This window comes from Nicotiana tabacum, chromosome 19 (assembly GCF_000715075.1).
Source record: "Nicotiana tabacum cultivar K326 chromosome 19, ASM71507v2, whole genome shotgun sequence".
Lineage (NCBI taxonomy): Eukaryota > Viridiplantae > Streptophyta > Magnoliopsida > Solanales > Solanaceae > Nicotiana > Nicotiana tabacum.
In genome coordinates this window covers 26901810-26918090 of record NC_134098.1, presented here as the reverse complement: position 1 = coordinate 26918090, position 16281 = coordinate 26901810, and positions in this window count along the sequence as shown.

The following is a 16281-nucleotide window of genomic DNA, read 5'->3' as shown; positions in this document are numbered from 1 at the left end:
AGTGATTTCTATCCTATGTAAGTTAAATACATAAATTATGGGTAGATTTTAACATGAAAAATTATGAAAATTATGGGTTTAGTTGAAAAACCTAGGTTTTGATAAAAATGGGATTTAACCACAAAAATGATTATGAAATTGGGTGAAAATGATATATTTGAGTTAGTGAGGTTATAGTAACAATTATCTTTGAAAATTTTCGGAATCCGGGCACATGGGCCTGGGGTTGAATTTTAGGAATCTTCCAATTTGGGTTGGGTAATTACTCTAATAGTTAAATTATGAACTCTTGAACATGTATTGATTAATTTATATAACATTTGATTACTTTCGGGTTGTTTGGCACCGAGTTGTGGATTTAAAGCATATTTGTGAATCAGAAGTGAGCTTGGAACGAGGTAAGTCTCTTGCCTAACTTTGTAAGAGGAAACTCATCCCCTTGGGTGTATTCTTGTTGTGAATTACTTGTGTGGGGAGCTATGTACGCCCTAGGTGATGAGAGTCCGTGCGTAGCTATATTCCATGAGATGTCCGGGTAGTCTTAGATTTACACCATGCCTTGATTGTACTGTTATGTTTATTATGCATATTAATTGTCTTAAATAAGGCTGAGATTAGGGATTGTAAGGTTGAAACTCTCCAATTTAGATTTCTTATTTTGGGAAGAATTGAGGAATATATAATAACTCTGAAATATCCATGTCTACTCGCGTCGCAAGTACTTCCGCGAGCGAGGTAAACTTCTCTACTCTCATGGGAGCGGGCCGTTTTTCTCGGCAGGTTAATGGATGCATCTATGGTTCATGCCGTTTGACCCTCGGCAGTGCACACAGTATATTTTTGGATCGGTCCATAAGACCTCGGCATAAATCGTGCGTGATAATACTCTGAACCTGATTACACTTGATATTATTTCATGGCTTGTGAGGTTATAATTTACTTAATGACAGAAATTGAATTGGGATTAGTAGATGGGCTAGAGAAATTCTTGGAATTTATCATCAGTTAAGGAACCATTTATTCATTGCTTGTTGTTGTTGTTATTATTATTATTATTATTATTATTATTATTATTATTATTATTATTATTATTATTATTATTATTATTATTATTATTATTATTATTATTATTATTATTATTTCCATGTTTCATACATGTTTATAATTCCTGTATTTTATTATTGTCAGCCCATAGTAAGTGTCAGAGTCGACCCCTCATCACTACTTCTTCGAGGTTAGACTGGATACTTACTGGGTACGTGTTGTTTATGTACTCACGCTACACTTCTGCACTAACCGTGTAGGATATAAGGCAGGTGCATCTGGTAGTCATCCCGGCGCGCACCCCTGATACTCCGAGACTTAGTGGTGAGCTGCTTCCGAGTCTGTTCTTTGGCACCTGAAGTCTCTCTTTTGCATTTACTTTCTGTCTACTTTACTTCAGACAGTAGTTAGTGTTTTGTATATTCTACTAGTAGCTCATACACTTGTGACACCATGTCTTGGAATTATGCTAGTAGACATTTGATGATTTTTTTGGGTATTTATTTCGCCACACTTGTCCTTATAATTGCTCACACTTCATTTTTATTGAACTTCTCACCTCTCACTTATTTAATAATTAAAACTCAAACATTTCTAAAATGTTAAAAAGAATAAATACATGGTTAGTTAACCGTTGGTTTACCTAGCGGCGACGTTGGGCGCCATCACGACCTATAGGGGAAATTGGGTCGTGACAACATGGTATAAGAGCACTAGGTTCACGTATATCTCACAAGTTATGAGCAGGCCTAATAGAGTTTAGCAGATCGGTGCGGAAACTTCCGTACTTATCTTCGAAAGGCTATAGGGTGTTAGGAAGCTACTCTTTCTTCATCTCCTATCCTGCAATTGATGTTGTGCTAAGTATCTTTCTCTTATTCTATCACAAACGGTAAGAACGCGCGCGACAGATGTATCCGATCATGGAGGAGCTGCTCCCATGTTGCTAGAGGTCGAGGCCGAGGCCGAGGCCGAGGTAGGGCTCCAGCTTGTGGTAGAGGACGAGGACATCCTAGAGTTGTTCCAGTTGTGCTACCAGTGGATCCAGTGGAGGACCCTATTATTGAGGAGCAGGACGAGGTGCCCACAACAGAGCCGACCCTAGTGGATTTCATGTATGCACCGGGATTCCAGGAGCTCATGGGCTGTATGTTGTGGTTTATGGATTCAATAACTCAGGCTAGTTTATTTCCAGCAGACCCAGATACATCACAGGCGGGAGGGGGAGCACAGACCCCTACCGCTCAGGCTCTTGGGCATGCAGCTACCGTATATCATATCCCGGGCGCACTACCCGTGGGCGAAGCCCAGCCAGTTGCAACAGCTATACCTGAGCCCAGACCAGCTGCGGCCGGTAAGCCGCAGAAGCTATTGAACAGATGGACCAGGCTACACCCTCCTGTCTTCGGAGGTGAGCGATATGAGGACCCCCAGGACTTTATTGATCGGTGCAGGGACAGACTGCACAACATGAGGATATGGAGTCCCACGGGGTGGACTTTACCACTTTCCAGCTGGAGGGCAAGGACCGTAGATGGTGGCAGTCCTATCTTCTCGATAAACCAGCAGGTTCTCCTCTCTTGACTTGGGACCAGTTCACTCATATCTTTCTGGATAGGTATATTCCGCCCTCTCAGAGGGAAGAGTTGCGGTTTCAGTTTGAGCATCTCCAGCAGGGTCAAATGTCAGTGACCGACTATGAGGCGAGATTCTCTGAGTTGTCTCGCCATGCACTTATGATACTTCCCACCGATGCAGAGAGAGTGCGATGGTTCATTGCAGGGTTGAACTATGGTATCCAGGACACTATGGCTCGAGAGGTTGAGTTGGAGACTTCTTACGAGCTAGTTGTGGAGATAGCTCGGAGGATCGAGGGTGTTCGGTAGCGGAGCCGAGAGCAGATGCCGCGGGACAAGCGGTTCCGTTATTTTGGAGGATTCAGTGGTGCTCAGTCTGGGGCAGAGGTCAGTTTGTGAGAGGTCAGCCTAGCAGGCCCACATATCCAGCACCGTCGCCTTCTCGGGATGCTCCAGTGCGGCCCTATTTCAGCATCATGCCAGAGAGTTCCTACTGCCCACCAGCTATTCAGGCTTCCTCAAATGGGTGTTGTTACGCCCCAAAACCGAGGAGCACGACCGACGCTCAACCGAGTGAACCCGACCGAGCAAGCCTGTTAGATTTCATTCTACCCAAACTCATCCACGAATGGAGATAATACTTATTTTCATTAATTAGACAAAAAGGTGTTCATGTCTACAATACCAATTCATTACCAATAGTTTCATCATTTTTAAAGTCTCAAATGGACAAATAATACAACCATAACATAACATATTTTGACTTTTCCAGCACCAATACACAACCCACACTATGTCTACGGAGCCTCTTTAGATAAAGAAGAGTACAATGATAATGCCGGCAACAAGGCCCCGGCTATACCTCAAACAAAATACACAAAGTACAAAAGATTCATGACCCCAGGATGAAGTGGGGCTCACCAAGTCAGCTGGGAAAAAGGTGTACTGTTATCACTGATCAATATCTCCTATTTTGGAACCACCTGCATCCATTTAAAGATGCAGCGCCCTAGACAAAAGGGACATTAGTACCATCGAATAGCACTAGTATGTATAACTAAACACCCTATCAATAGAATGACAAATAATACAACAAGATTATCATAATATCAATGAAAGCCTTAATCAACATCAAACCTCAATTTAGGATCAAGACAATGTTCAAATAAATTTCCACATCTCACATTGGAGACTTTTAGTATCGATATACCATTGTTCATAATACCATTATTCACAATACCAATATCCACAATACCAATACCACCGTACTCTCAGCACGGAGTCCGATCATGACCCGATCAGCTAGGCTATCTCATTAGAGACATCAACCACAATTTCTCTTAATGTCAATACCACCGTCTTTAATACGGAGTTCGATCACGACCCGATCGTCTAGGCTATCCATTAAGGACATCAACCACAATTACCATTTCAATTACAATTTCCAGCACAATCACCACCATGTGTGCATCATGGTGTCCGATCACGACCCGACCGGCTAGGCTGTCTTATTCGAGACATCAACCTTTTTATATCAATCATCGCATTTCATATTACTTTCACCTCTTTTCATTTCATTGGCACTAATGGCCATAATTATAAGATCATTCTTGGAACGTTGGCCATATTTAGTATTCATGCTCACCTTTTCACTTTCTAACATCAACATCATCAATAACAACAATTCAAATCAAGGCATGTAGTACACATGTGAGCAATTAAGAGTCTAAGGTACATAGAGATTCTTCACAAAATTTGGCATAATAGCCTTCGTTTGAATTTAACTTGAAGTCGAACATTTCTAATGCACAACCCATATTTTTAACACATCCTCAATTGATAACATAACATAAATAAAGCATTTGGAATACTTTTTGAACATATATCTTTCAACCCAATCTTACTCAGAACAACCAATTTTATAATGATCCACTCGGAACTTACATAATTCACTTGAATATCGTGGGATCCAATTCTAAGAGAAGAGTTTAGCCAACATACCTTGTCCGAGCTTTCATTAAGTTACTACAATTCCCCAACACTTCTAGCAATAACAATCTATAGGAAGATAGTGAAAATTAGTTAATAATCAGAATAATTTCCATGATGTATCTCTCTTAGGAATTTTGTCAAACACCTAACATGCGAAATAGACCACAAGGCTCTACAATAGAGATCCTTTCATCCCTCAACCAATTTCAATAATAAACTACCCAAAATGGTTCATTAACCCCACATACTACAACTTTGTGTCACATGCATGGCCCATTTCCAACCCTACAATATATTTGAACTCATAACCTCTTGTATGAAAGCTTAGAAGTAGGACTTCCCCGGATGAAGGATAATATAATGATTGACTTCCTTGATTCTTGAAGATTGGTGCAAGATTGGATGATTGGCAGGTTAGGTTTTCTCCTTCTCTCTCTAAAATGCTCTCATCTCTCTCTAGACTCACCAGAAAATCGTCCCAAATAAAGCCCCAAAGGCTATTTATTAAAATGGGATCGGGTTGTAAAAACCCCAAATTTTGCACAGCCACGCCGCATGGGGCGCCGCGGGGTGTGGCGCGGTAGTGAAAAATGTGCCTAGAAACGAAATTTTGAAGTGTTCTGAAAATCCCCACAGGCGCGCCACATGGGGCGCCGCGGTAGTGACACATTCTGCCAGCTTTTGATAATTTGGTCATAACTTCTTGTAGGAGTGTCCAAATGATGAACGGTTTGAAGCGTTAGAAACTAGACTCGAAGATCTTTTATTTTATAGGATTTTATTCATATAAATCCTTATATATATGTAGATATGATTATCCAAAGTTTGGCCTTGTGCGTACTCATTTGCAACTTTAGTCTATCATGTAATTTTCCAACATGACTTAGACTTAGGCCTCTCCTTAGACCCCACATCACTTATAATATGTCTCGTACACTTATTATCTTATCCAATTGATATCCATCATATTAATAGCCCTCGTCGGCATACAAAGTAATATAACTAGCACAGATCAACTTTCTTAATAGAGCTTAAGTACTTTGAAATTTTTCGGGGTATTACATTCTCCCCCACTCAGGATCATTCATCCTCGAATGAGAAGTAGAGTCGACCCCAACACTGATCATAACTTAACTATTTTCTTACACACCTCAAGCTCCCAAATATTTTACTATCTCTCGAATTTTCCAGACATTTCGATAGAGTTTCCCTTGTTACTGGGCCTATCCACCTGCCAGAGAACCCCAGAAACATATATTAACAACTTATACATAATCCAATGACATAACATAACACCAAAACAACACCTACCATGGCCTCATAAACAACATATAACTAGAAAGGAACACCTTTAACATCAACTGTACAAGTGATACACAATTCATATGCGATAATTTCCTAGAAAGATTACATAGCTATTCAAACGAATAAGGATACTTCTTCTTCATCTCTTCCTCGGCCTCCCAAGTAGCTTCTTCAACTTGTTGATTTTGCCACAACATTTTTACAGAGGCAATATCTTTGTTTCTTAATTTTCGGACTTGCCTATTGATAAGTAAGGATTTTAACCTATTATTTGCTCTCTTTTACTTGTGTTTTAGGCCAAAAATGCATGAAGGTATTCCCGAAAACTAATGTAATATGCTTGCTTGTAGGGATTGTTCAAAATGAGCCAAAGGAGTCATAATCAACTCATAAAGGAGTCAAAACTTGAACAAAAACCAAGACTAGGCGAAAAGATGTGAAACGCGGACCGGACAAATATTGTGCGGCCGCGAAAGCTACAACGCGATCGCGAGCACTATTTCGAGGTCCGCGAAAGGAAGATTCAGAGAGATGGATTTTTGGGCTAAAACATAAATGCGAACCGCGTTAGAAAGGTGCGTCCGCGAAAGTACATGCGCGGCCGCGATTGGAATTATGCGGACCGCGGTTGCTGAGGTTCAGAGAGCTTATATTTTAAGAAGAAACAAGAAGTGCGGTCCGCATCAAGATTATGCGGCCGCGGAAGTCTCCTACACGGCCGAGATGGAAATTACACGGTCCGCGAAACCATGCTCAACCCAGATCCAGAAGTGAAGAACGCGGACCGCGATCAGAATTACACGGCCGCTAAAGCAAGAGTGCGTCCGCGGTCAGAATTACGCGGCCGCGTAACCTCCGCAGGGGTATTTTTGTTTGAAAATTTCAGCTTAGTATAAATAGAACTTTTTGTCATTTTTAGGTTATGTTGTGTATTTGCTAAGCACGTGAGATGGCTGGAACTTCTCTTTTGGGCAATTTTGTATTAGATGCACCTTATAACATTAGATTTTCATCTTTTAATATAGTATTATGAATTTTATCTTCTTTTCATCTTTGATTTTTGCTATTTCTATGAGTAGCTAGACCCATAGCTAGGGTTGTGACCCAACCCTAGTATGGGTATTTAATGGGTACTGAATTTTAGGGCTTGAATGTTGATGGGTTAGTGATATTTAGCCTAGTTCTTGCTAGAACTCAAGAATTAATAGTTGCAAATATTGATTCATGCATTTATGACTTAGTCTCTACTTGAGAAAGAGGGACTAAGTCTAGGAAAACTAGACTAACAAGGAATTGGTGTGAACTCAAGAAATTGATAGCCCCAATTAAAGGGTTAAGCCTAGAGATAGTAATACCCGACTTGAGCTAATATCACATGACTTGCATGAATACCCATTTGGACTTGAGAAAGTCAAATTGGGCAAAATCACTCAAACTATCGAGAGGTATAGAGTAAGTACTTAGGTGTGATAGCTATATTACGACCCCTAATTAATCAAGCTTGCCCTAGATTCTTGATACCCGTTATATATCCACCTAGGCGGAAGTCACTACCCTAGTCCTTTTAAACACTTGAAAACCAAGAATAAAAATATTGTCTTTAGCTTTAATCATTGCAATATTTAGAGTAAAGTTAGAAATAGAAACACCAATCAAGTTTGTGGAAGTGTAATTAAAGCCAAAACTTGCATTTAACTTAGATACACACCTAATCCCATATTCTAACTCCCTGTGGATTCGATCCCGACCTTTGTTGGGTTTATTTTTGCCTCGACCGCCTTGCTACTCAATTGTGGTGTAGGTTTGGCATAGATTAATTTTTCTCGCTGTTGCCGGGCAGTTAAATAGATTTTATCTATATATCTAGGTATTTGCATGTTTTGTCTTTCTTTCCTTCCGAGACACTAATTTTGTTTGTGAATTGCTTTCAGGTACAAAATGCCCTTAACAACGAGCCCCTCGGAAATTTACCATTGGGGTAGGAGGTAGATGATGATCAAGTGGATGAAGTTCATCTTGAGCCTCAAGTAAACAGGCGAGGCCGATAACCTCCACCAAGAGCAGCGCACCGGGTGTTGCCGAATGAGGGCTATGTAAGTGCAATAGTCCCGCCCCGGATTAGGGCGGTCAACTTCCAAATTACCAATGTGATGCTTACACTGCTTAAGCAGTGGGGTTTCTTCACTGGAGCTCCACACCAAAATGCCTACAAGCATCTCAAGGGTTTCGTCGATACTTGTTGGGGGAGTAAGAAAACAAATGTCACCGAGGATGCACTGCGGTTAAGGCTATTTCCCTTTTCTCTACGAGAAAAGGCTTTGGACTGGATAGAGAGATTGCCCAATCACTCCATCCATACTTGGGATGAGTTGGACGAGAAGTTCATTGCCAAATTCTTCTCTCAGGGGCACATGGCTACACTAAGGGATGTAATTTTAGCTTTCAAACAAGAGCCCAATGAGCCATTGCACGAGATTTGGGAAAGATATCGCACCATGGTCAAAGAATGCTCGAACAATGATATGACCGAGGCCATGATCCAACAGACCTTCTACAGGAGGATCAACACAATAAATCAGTGTGTGGTAAATCAACTTGCTGGGGGTAACTTCATGAACACGTCTTACTCTGAAGCTTATGAAATCTTGGATGAGATAGCGGACACCTCTTCGGCGTGGAAAAGTAGAGCCAATGTTCCTCAGGGTGACCCAAATGTTATTCACTTACATAAGGAGCTACATGATCATGGGCAAGATATTGTAGAGTTGACAACCACCATGAACCAATTAGCCTAGGCTCAGCTTCAACAGGTTCAAGGGTCGAGACAGGTGAATGCTATGGAAGGAGTGAACATGATGGTAAAAAAGAGACGGCAACGAGGTCAACAAGTACAAAACTATCCGGAACAATTTGATCAAAGTAATAGTGGGTATAATCAAGATGATTCATATGATGAGCAAGATGAAGAGGTTCAATATGTCAACAATTATCAAGGTCAAAGAAGCAATGCTCCAAATCAACAACAATGGAGATCATAAGGAAATCAAGGAAACTAGAACAACCAAGGCCACCAAGGAAATTGGAGTGGTGGCAAAAAAAATAATCAAAGAAATTGGGATAATCAAGGCAATCAAGGAAATTGGGGAGGAAATAATCAAGGTAATTGGGGTGGGAACCATCAAAGCAATTGGGGGAACAACAATAATCAAGGGGGTTGGAACAATAGCAATCAAGGAAATCGGGGGTCCGGCTTTCAGAGGCCCCCGATGTATCAACAACCAAACAACCCACCTCCATATCCGTCACAAGGTCCTAGTTCATCCAATAGTGAAATGGGATGGATTGAAAACATGTTTAAGCAAATGATGGAGAAAAATGCCGACTCCGATGCTCAATTAGCCTCCCACAACACTTCTATCCGCAACTTGGAGGTTCAACTTGGCCAAATTTCTCAGGCTTTAAATACTCGGCAAAATGGGGCACTACCAAGTGATACGGTGTTGAACCCAAAAGGTGGAAATACGGGGTATGCAATGGCCATGACAACAAGAAGTGAGAGAGGTGGAGTTGCTAGTACCTCAAACCAAAGAAAACATGTGGGTAATTATGTGTTGGTGCAAGATGATGATGAGCCAAGCAATGATGTTCAAGCTAATGAAGAAGCAAGGATTGATATTGATGAAAATGTGGAGGAGACGCAAGAAGAAGTGAACCCGTCTAGGGAGCACGTGACTGATATGCCGGAACCGGTAGTGCCAAAGGCTAAGGTACCAATGCCAAGGCCTCCTCCTCCATACCCTCAAGAGAATCAATTCAAGAAATTCATTGATATGATGAAAATTTTGTCCATAAATGTGCTGTTGGTTGAAGCCCTAGAACAAATGCCGGGATATGCCAAGTTCATGAAGGATTGGTAACAAAGAAGAGATCAATGAACTGTGAAACGATCAAAATGACACATCAAGTGAGTGCTATGGTGCATGGCTCCAAAGTTGGAAGTCCCCGGTGCTTTCACAATCCCGTGCACTATTGGGAGTGCCGATTTCGCCAAAGCTTTATGTGATTTGGGAGCAAGTATTAACTTGATGCCCTATTCTGTGTTCAAAACGTTAGGGATTGGGTAACCAAGACCCACATCCATGAGGTTGCAAATGGCGGACCGAACAATGAAAAGGCCATTGGGGATAATCAATGATGTGTTAGTTAGGGTCGACAAGTTCATCCTTCCCGCAGATTTTGTGATACTTGATTGTGAGGTTGACTACGAGGTGCCAATCATTATTTGGGAAACCTTTACTTGCTACAAGGAAGGCCCTAGTTGATGTGTAAGTTGGAGAGCTCACCTTCCGGATCGACGATGAAAAAATGGTGTTCTATGTTTGTAAATCAATGAGGCAGCCAAATAGCAACGAAGTGTGTTCGTTCGTGGATCTTGTGATCGAAGTGATTGTTGATGACACAAGTGTTGTGATAAATGTGGAAGATACCTTGGAGATTATGTTGTTGAATCATGATGAGGATGAGAAGGAAGGCTTTGTAGAATGTGTCAATGCTTTGCAAGGAATGAGATCATATGCTTATAAGCCCCGAAAACTTTCCTTGGATCTCAAAAACCGGAAGACTCCACCAACAAAGCCCTCAATCGAGGAGCCTCCCACCTTGGAGTTAAAGCCTTTGCCTTCACACCTCAGGTATGAGTTTCTAGGCCCTTGTTCCACTTTACCTGTTATTCTTTCCTCGTGCTTAACTAACGTGCAGGTAGATGCCACCCTTGTAGTGCTTCAAAGTAGGAAAAAAGTAGTAGGTTGGACATTGGCCGATATTCGGGGTATAAGCCCCACCTTTTGCATGCACAAAATCATTTTGGAGGAGGATGCAAAACCCTCTGTAGAACATCAAAAACGATTGAATGAGGCCATGTAAGAGGTATTCAAGAAAGAGATCATCAAGTGGTTGGATGCCGAGGTGGTTTATCCCATTTTCGATAGTTTGTGGACCTCTCCGGTACAATGTGTCCCAAAGAAAGGGGGCATGACTGTGATCACAAATGACAAAAATAAATTGATCGCCACAAGAACTATCACCGGATGGAGAGTGTGCATGGATTATAGAAAGCTCAACAAAGTTAAGCGGAGAGACCATTTTTCGCTTCCATTTCTTGATCAAATGATGGATAGGTTAGCCGGACGTGCTTATTATTGTATCTTGGATGGATATTCCGGATATAAACATATTCTTATTGCACCTGAAGACTAAGAGAAGACCACCTTCACTTGTCCATATGGCACTTTCACATTCTCGCGGATGCCATTCGGGTTATACAATGCACCGGTAACTTTTCAATAGTGTATGATGTCCATCTTCACCGATATGGTGGAGGACGTTCTCGAGGTTTTCATGGATGATTTCTCTATCGTGGGGGATTCTTCTGAAGAGTGCTTGGATAACTTGGATAAGGTATTGGCACGTTGTGAAGAAACTAATTTGGTGCTGAATTGGAAGAAGTGTCACTTTATGGTCAAGGAGGGCATTGTCCTCGGTCACATGATTTCCAAGAATGGTATTGAGGTAGATAAAGCAAAAATTGAAGTGATATACAAACTCCCTCCCCTACTTCCATAAAGGGAGTGAGAAGCTTTCTAGGTCATGCGGGGTTTTACCGCTGATTCATCAGGGATATTTCTAAGGTGGTAAACCCTTTGTGCAAACTCTTGGAGAAAAATGCCAAATTCCTTTTTAATGAAGATTGTATGAAGGTATTTGAACTACTCAAGTATAAGTTGACTACCACTCCTATTATCACCGCACCAAATTGGAGCTTACCATTTGAGCTCATGTATGATGCAAGCGATGTGGCAGTTGGTACAGTATTGGGGCAACGAATTAATAAGATCTTTCATCCGGTCTACTATGCTAGCAAGACCATGAACGAGGCCCAAGTCAACTATACGGTGACCGGGAAAGAACTCCAAGCCATTGTCTTTGCTATGGAGAAGTTCCGACCGTACCTATTGGGTACAAAGGTAATTGTTCACACCGACCATGCGGCACTTCGTTATTTGATGAGAAAGAAAGACTCTAAGGCATGGTTGATGTGGTAGGTGCTTCTATTGCAACAGTGTGATCTAGATATTAAATACCAAAAGGGTAGTGAAAATCAAGTGGCGGACCACTTGTCTCGATTGGAGGAGGAGGGGAGGCCACATGATGGCCTTGAGATCAATGATTCATTTCTTGACGAACAACTCCTTTCTATTTCTATGACTGGGATGCCATGGTTTGCCGATGTGGCCAACTATCTTGTGAGTGGCATTGTTCCGAATGATTTCTCCTCAAACCAAAGGAAGAAGCTCAAACGGGACTGACTGGACTACTTTTGGGATGAGCCATATCTCTTCAAAATTTGCACTGATGGTGTTATCCGGATATGTGTTCCAGAAGAAGGGAAATTGGGTATTCTTGAAGCTTGCCATTCTTCACCCTATGGTGGTTACCATGGTGGGGGGAGAACTACTACAAAGGTCCTAAGTTGTGGATTCTATTGGCCTACCTTGTACAAAGACGCTAGCGAGCTCGTTAAGCGTTGTGATGAGTGCCACAGAGCTGGTGGAATTTCCAAGAAGAATGAAATGCTTCTCACCACCATCCTTGAGATTGATATTTTCGATGTGTAGGGAATCGACTTTATGGGACCATTTGTGAGTTCATGTGGGAGCACTTATATTCTTGTTGTTGTGGATTATGTTTTCAAATGGGTTGAAGCTGTGGCTTTGCCCAACAATGAGGCACGGAGTGTGGTGGCTTTATTAAAGAAAAATATCTTCACAAGGTTTGGCACCCCAAGGGCTATCATTAGTGATGGGGGTTCTCATTTTTGCAACAAAGCCTTCGACACTTTACTTTCCAAGTATGGTGTCAATCATAAGATGTCAACCCCTTATCACCCCCAGGCAAGTGGACAGGTTGAAGTCTCCAACAAGGAGATCAAGAGCATTCTATCCAAGACTGTCAATGCAAAAACCAAACTGATTGTTCAAGGAAACCTGACGATGCTTTATGGGACTATAGAACAGATTACAAGACTCCAATTGGTATGTCTCCGTACCGGTTCGTATTTGGGAAAGAATGTCATCTTTTGATTGAATTAGAGCACAAGGCCATGTAGGCGCTGAAGAAATTGAACCTTGAATGGGATGTAGTTGCCAATCTCTGGGTAGAGCAACTAAATGAACTTGATGAGTTCCGGTTCCATGCTTATTCCAGCTAGTCCTTATATAAGGACAAGATGAAGTACTTACATGATAAATATATCCGGAACAAAGAATTCAAGGAAGGTGACTTGGTTCTTCTATTCAACTCTCGGTTACGGATGTTCCGGGAAAGCTCAAGTCGAAGTGGAGTGGTCCTTTTGAAGTGGTACATGTGAATCTTTTCGGTGCTCTAGATTTGAAAAACAAGAATGGTGAGATCTTTAGAGTCAATAGGCACTGAGTGAAGTACTACCTTGGCAAGATTGATGATAGCCAGGTTGTGGCATTGATCCATTTCAAATGATGATGGTAACATGTGTCGTGCCGCGACGTTAAATCAGGCACTTCTTGGGAGGCAACCCATGTGTTTTTCTTTCTTTTGATTTTCTTCTTAGATTAGACATTGTTTTGGACTAACTAGTTGTGAAGTGTATGTAGGAATTGGTTGTGCAGTGCAGGAAATTGACAAGAAAAACAAATTGGCTAAGTGGTAAACTTTCGCGGACCGCGCTCAAAATTTCGCGAATCGCATGAGCACATTGCGGCCGCACAATTCTGCGCGCGGTTGTGTAGCTGAAATGGGCAAAATGCCAACTCTCTGAAGTTGGCCTGTCAAAATTCCTTCAGAGTTCGCGACCGCGTTCAAATTTTTGCGGTCGGCACAAATTGTGCGGTTGCGGCCAGTTTTTCGTGGACCGCGCCCGTGCATCTGAGGCAGATCTATAGAAAGGTAAAGAGTGCGGATCGCGACAAAATTTCGCGGCCGCACTCAGGTAAGGCGGTAGGGTCACTGGGTTTTGAGTATAAATAGGAGCTCTTGAAACTTTTCACACTTTACGAACCCTAACCTCTCAAACTCACCTAAAGCATCGTGCATCCTTACTTGGTTTCAAACTCATCCTATTCTCATCAATTGTCGATTTCCAACCACATTTTACAACTGGTATGTTCATTTCAATAATTTTATTTTATCTTTTTCTTTTCTTTTCTCTTTGTTTTAATTTTTCTTTTTAGATAGGGTTAGAATCTTGCCAAAATATCAAATTAATGCTTAATTTTTGATTAACAACATATGGGTAGTGTTTGTATGCATAATGGGGGTTGGGGTTAGTAACTTTGCATGTCTAATAACTACAATTCTTGGGTAATTAGTGAAAACCTTAGTTTTAAGTGTTCATCAGTGCCGATTTATTTTGAATTTTGCGACCGCGGTCATTTTTCCGCGGTCCGCGATAGGGTATGCGACCGCGTCCAAAATTATGCGGTCCGCGATACCCTAGCTTCAGGGCACTGATGGTTGTTTAGAATTCACGGTCGCGGTCACTTTTGTGCGGTCCGCGATTAGTCTTTCGTAGCCGCATCCAATTTTTTGCGGTCCATGCGTTTGAACTTCAGAGACTCTATCATTTGCCTTCACGGCCGCATTCATTTCTATGCGGTCCGCGATTGGTCTTTCGCGGCCGCATTCATTTTTATGCAGTCCGCGATTGGTCTTTCGCAGCCGCAGTCATTTTTGTGCGGTCCGTGGTTGATCAAGTTTAGAGAGCCAGTAGTCTGAGCCAGGCCTCTTCGCGGCCGCGTTCACTTTTGCGCGGTCCGCGATGGGCAGTTCGCTGCCGCACTCATTTTTTTGCGGTCTGCGATGCCCTGTTCTGAGAAGCATTGTTTTTTATTTCATCTGTATTTCTTTAACACATGATTGAAGCCCAATTCTAACTGTCTTTCACTACTTGTGTGTTGCAGAAAATGGTGCGTTCTCGTGGGAGAGGAGACACTTCAAAGGGGGAGGGCAGAATCCTCCCGAGGCTGGGGTAAAGGAAAGCAAACCTTACCCTTAGCAGCCCAAAGGGTAGTAGGCAAAAAGGCTATCCTCGTTAGACTTCCTGCTGACTCCTCGGACACAAGTGAATACCTCCCATCCTGGAAGACTTCCGAGGGGGAATCTTCACAACAACAATCGGAGGCTCAATCAAAACCATTCCGATTGGTCAATGAACCTACCTCCTCTTCTGGGTCGTCTAGTGGCTCAGAGGGAGGTAGTGAGGCATCAGAGACATCTTCCCCACCTGCTACAACACCTGCCTTAACATTTACCCCAATAAATGTTGATGATGATGACGAGGTCCCGGATGACGGGAGAGGGGGTGACACAATCATGGGAGGCCTGGCTAGATCAAAAAAGCCGAAGGTGTGGGCTGATAGATTTGTAAGTGAGAAGGTGTATGAAAAATTTCAGGAATAATGGCCCCAAAGGTCGCTCACTCTTGAGCGACAATTCATAACAAAAGACCTAAGCCAGCACAATCCGAATGTCCTATGACAATTTACGGAGAGAAAAGAATGGAAATGTTTCACTGTCTGGTTGAAAGATGCCAATGAATACCTCGTCAAGGAATTTTATGCCAACGTTGCCCACATCAAAAAGGGTACAAAGGTGACAAAGGTCCGAAACTTGAAAATCCGGTTTGATGGAAATGCACTGAACAGTTATGTAGGGTTTGAGGAGGTCGATGTAGTGCAATACCTGGAGAAGATAGCCTTGGGTGATGCAGTTCGCCCATGGCTAGCTGAGATACTTGCTATTCCGGGGACAACACCTGCATGGATCATAGCAGGAGTTCAAATTGTCAGAGCCACCCTTAACTTTGAAGCAAAAGGGTGGGCGACATTCGTGTGAAGCCGTATTGACCCGTGCCAGCATGAGAATGTCCTTCCACTCCCCCCGGCAGTATTGGTAGCTTCCATCATGGCAGGCTATCCTGTTAATGTAGGAAACTTGATGTCCTACAACATCTCCAATGCAGTCTAAAAAGAAGAAAGATCATATCCCTACCCCAATTTCCTCACAGAGTATTTCCATGACCAAGGGGTAGAGTCAAGACATTTTGATGTGGAGGTGAAGGCTAAAAAGCCTTTCTCATAGTACCACCTCTAGGGAGCGGACAACCCTAAGTTCAAGGGTAAAGCCACTACCCCCACTGGCCAGTCTAAAGATCCGGGGGTAGTGTCTACCGGGTCAGTTGTCGAGCCCTCCACAGCAGCCGGTACTTCTGCCAAAGCAACTGCCATGCCTCCTACTTCCTCCGGACCATCCCTCTCAGTGCCACTGTCAG